This window comes from Octopus bimaculoides, chromosome 2 (genome assembly GCF_001194135.2).
Source record: "Octopus bimaculoides isolate UCB-OBI-ISO-001 chromosome 2, ASM119413v2, whole genome shotgun sequence".
Classification (NCBI taxonomy): domain Eukaryota; kingdom Metazoa; phylum Mollusca; class Cephalopoda; order Octopoda; family Octopodidae; genus Octopus; species Octopus bimaculoides.
In genome coordinates, this window is record NC_068982.1 from 25,937,971 (window position 1) to 25,942,877 (window position 4,907).

A 4,907-nucleotide genomic window follows, 5' to 3' on the forward strand; every position below is an offset into this window, starting at 1 on the left:
GACAAATGTTTTTAGTTGGAGTTATGAACTCTTTTTCAACAGGAAGTTTATGTCTGTTCCTAGAGAAATAAGGTCACTGAGGGGTATGTGTGTTAAGAAATGGTTGGAATTTCTCTATGAAAAGATTCTCCTTGTTGATTCTTTCTTGTGTGGAGATTCTGTCTTTACATTGATAGAAAGGGAATATAAGGAATTTAGGGTTTTTGTTTCTGGCGCAAGAGTCTATGTGGCCACTGAGTGGATACCTGCCCCTACCTACTTGAAGGCTCTGAATTTACCTTCAAACGAGGAAGAAAGTTTAAAATCAAAACTAATTTCTCTTGTTCCTCTGGAAACCTCATTTATGCCCTCACGTGCGCAGGTTGCCAAAACTTCTATATCGGACAGACGAGCCTCCTGTTGCATAGAAGAGTAGCAATCCATAAAGAACAAATAAATCTCCCTCAATACCGCCAAATTCTATCAATGTAAAGACAGAATCTCCACACAAGAAAGAATCAACAAGGAGAATCTTTTCATAGAGAAATTCCAACCATTTCTTAACACACATACCTCTCAGAGACCTTATTTCTCTAGGAACAGACATAAACTTCCTGTTGAAAAAGAGTTCATAACTCCAACTAAAAACATTTGTCTCCCCTTACACACACTTCCTGTTTTGACACCACACTTCCTGCTTAACACAAACTTTTAGCCCTTTTTTTAAGCCTAACACAACTCTCAGTTCTCATGCATCCTTATTTTTCCAACCATTATATACATGAATTACCATTGAACTTCAAAAGCTCAAAGACAATATAATGTATTGGTATATTTATTTTTTTATTTATAATTTTTTTTATATATTATTTTCTTCATTTTGTACTTCTTTGTAAAAAACATTTTCATTCTCCCTCTTCTTGAAAATTTGCTATGCAATGAAAGCCAGTTAGAAATCTTTATTAAAATATGCTTCCAGTTTAGCATTCTGCCTTATTATTATTTTTCATTTTCCTATCTATATATATATATATATATATTTGCATTGCTAACTTTCTTCAAAGAAATTGTTTTACAATCTACTTATTGGCCTGTTTAAGTACTTTTATTTCATTTTACTCTCTAAACTAAATTTCATTTTCTGTTTAATCCATGGCCAGCACACATCTAAATATGTTGAAAATTTTTTTTTTTTTTTTTCAAAACAACCGACATTTAATTGTGGAGGAGACAACACGGTAATAGAAGGCGGCAAGACATTTCTAATTTTTGGTTTCAGTGAACAAATAAATCTACAGATGTAAGGTGACCTTGGTCGACATCCTAAATTTGGCAGAACGTATTGCTTGATGCTGTATAACAAGCTAAGAATAAATGCAATAGCCACTTTAAGATTGGTAAAGTGGAAGTTTAGAAAGGATAATGAACTATAAAAAAAAAATGTTTAATAAATTTAACAACAATTTGTGCAAACATATCAATTTGAAGACCAACCCTCTCTAAATGAATAGAAGCTAGCATGGCTAAATAAAAACTGAAAATATAAAAATCACAAAATGTAAATATTTCTCCTGTAGGCTTATTGCTTTCATAGATAGTTCATTAGCATCAGCAAAATTCTGCACAATATTTTAACTTTTCTTTAAAATTCAAGTCAACAGAAGAAAAGCTAGTTAAGCATTACATTTTTGAACAGAGATGTGATCTATACAAATGATGAGCAAGCAAACGATGCTAAAGTAAACAGCTGAAGAATGAAATAGCACACACAGCCATGAGCTATTATATGTTAAAAAGATAACATAAAACAATGGAACAGTATTCAGTTTACTAAATCAATCTCAATATAGTAAGGCAGAAACTGGATTGAAAGGGGCTAGAAGATATATGGCAAAGAGAGAACCTTCATAGGTAGATGGTAGAAATAAAGAAATTAGTGATATCTTTTTTTTTTTTTACTTGTTTCAGTCACTGGATTGTAGGACATGCTAGAACATCACCATGAAGAGATATCATTGAGCAAATTAACCCCAGTATTTTTTTTTTTAATTCTAAGTCTGGTGCTTATTCTATTGGTCTCTGAAAAGTTACAGGACATAAACAAACCAACTCTAGTTGTCAAGAGGTGAAGGACTGGAGAAACAAACACAAAAACATGTGTAGATGGGTTTCTATACAGTTTCCATCTACCAAATATTCACTTGCAAGGCATTGGTTGATCTGGACCAAAAAAAGAAGACACTTGCTCAAGGTGCTGCACAGTAGGATTGAACCCAAAACTAAACTGCAAAGCAAGCTTCTTGACCACAGAACCATGTCTGCGCCTATATGTGAAGTTTAACCTACAAGTTAACAGAATCTTCTCAGGAGAATTCAAACAGAACTGAAAAACTCTTAGAAAGAGGAGAGTGCAATGTATGTTTGAGTCATGAATAAGTAATTTTTCTTTGTTAAGTCTAGTACTTATTCAATTGTCTTTCTCTTTTTTTTCATTTTGCAAAGCTCTCTTTACTCTTTTACTTGTTTCAGTCATTTGACTGTGGCCATGCTGGAGTACCACTTTTAGTCAAGCAAATCAACCCCAGGACTTATTCTTTGTAAGCCTAGCACTTATTCTATTGGTCCCATTTGCCGAACTGCTAAAATACGGGGACGTAAACACACCAGCATCGGTTGTGAAGCAATGTGGGGGGGGGGGACTAAACTGTTGAGTTACTGCGACATTAACAAACCAACACCAGTTGACAAAAGGTGGTATGTTAGGGGAAATAAATACAAACAAGCTACCACAGTTTCTGCTTACCAAATTCATTTTCAAGGACTTAGTTGGTTTAGGGCTATAGTAGAAGACACTTGCCTAAAACCACATGGGCCACAAAGCAAGCTTTTCAACCTACACAGCCATGCCTACATCTAATATATAAAAACAAAGTAATTGCTTATATTATGTACAGGGCTGGTATTAGAATGTAGGTTTTACAACTATTACAGCCAGCAATAACTGAAACAAATGGGTCTGCTATGTTTTTAAGTGGAAGAGTATATTTCTGCAGCTTTTTGTTTTTCGTTTGTGTAAATAACTAAATTTTTGAAGTAACATAGCACACAACTTGACTAGCATACTTAATATGTTTGAAAGAAAAATTTCTTTAATTGAACTTCGTAGCTTCACTAATTCAAGATATCAGAACAGACACTTAACCAATCAATAAATGAAACAAATCAGACAAAAACAGCAGTGCATCATTTTCAATAGTTATATGTCTCTTGCAGAGAGAGGATGATGCTGCAAGGCCAACTCTTTATCAGTTCACTTGTTTACAAAGCCTTGCTGGTTGCAGTTGACATTTTTCACTGATGTCAACTTTTAATACATTCATAGCAACAGTATCAAAGATAGCAAATCTGATTCAATGTCTGTCATTTAGAAAACAAAAAAACTAAAATCAGAATTCAAGTTGTGATTCAGAAATTGAAATTCAAAAAACAAACAAAATTCAATACATAAAAAGAACAAGTCAAAACTAATGAACTTTCTAGATTTAAATTTTTAGCTGTTGCTTTACAGTTATATTTTTGTTTTCCTAGTTCCATTTTCAACCAGCTACCAATTACACTTTCTGCAATCATGTCAGTTTTATTCAGAAATAGCAAAACAAAGAAAAGCCAAGAGGGAGAGAGGAAGGGAATGTGTATGAGTGGCTGCACCTCTGTATGTCTTTGTTATGCATCTTAAGCTTTAACAATTTCAATTTGGGGACCAAATATGTATGCACACAACCAAATCTCACCATACTCATCCCTAAGCATAAAGAGATATTCTTGTTTCTTGGTAGATATTTTTATCAAATAACTTATCAAGCCAAAAAGATGTCAGTTGAATATCTAATAGTCAAATTCTCTTCAAACCACACTCTACCATCATAAAAAAGGACATATTCAATAATGGAGCCCAAGACATTATTCATGAAAAATAAAGAAAAAGAAAAAATGGTATGGTTTGAATGCCTGATCATAGGGTTGATCAAGTTGATTGATCTGGACCAATTTGGTGCTAAACAAACAATAAGCATCTAATACTGAAATGCTACCTATTTGCCAGATGGAACAAATATATGTAGTCAAAATAGGACACACTGGTTAACAAAATCTTAACAGATATTATTGTTAATTAGAGACAAATAAACTAACAGTTACAAAAATACAAATCTCTTCCATAAACTCACAAAAAGAGAAAAGAAGCTTCAGTTTTCAGTTTTAATGATAGGGATAAAAACATCTTTGTGAATTAGATATGTTAAAGTTAATTCAAATTTTAAAATTACAAAACAAAGTCTTTATCACGAGGAAATAAAACTTTCAGACACTAAAAATGTTGAAAAAATTCAATAAGGTCCTGGATAAAGGTGGGGTGGAGGAAGTTGCACCTTGTAAAATAAGGAATTACTCATCTATCTTAGTTCACTGATTCATGCATTCTAAAATGGTACACCAATACCTTATCCTATAGGCTATTTTTGCCTGAAGACAATAACATATTACGCACTTACATTCCATCTCTTACACATAAGCAAATGCACATAAATCATGTATGTGCATACACAACTTTTGTGACATGCAAACAAATCTGTTAATCAGACAATCTTAAAAAATGATAAATGTTTAGTAAACATTCAACTATCCTGGCTGCTTTCTGACACTACTCCCTAGTTTAACATTTATTCACTAAGCTAACTGATAGCAAAATTAATCCAACCAATAACCAAATTAGCCCCAGAGATTTTGCATTTAATGTGAGTTTGTGATACTTTTCAGTAGTGCACAAGAGGCAGATTCCAGAATCAATTATTTCTCCTTTAATATTTTTAATTATGTTGTTTTAACTCCCAAATGTATTTAGACATTGATGTGTTTATTTTGTGGGGGTT

General features: G+C 32.9%; 1 protein-coding gene across 2 annotated transcripts in view; it reads right to left on the reverse strand.

Moving 5' to 3' along the window:
- LOC106881031 (catenin alpha) overlaps positions 1-4,907 on the reverse strand; it is an 80,850-nt gene that overhangs the window by 38,407 nt on the left and 37,536 nt on the right. The window lies entirely within an intron of this gene.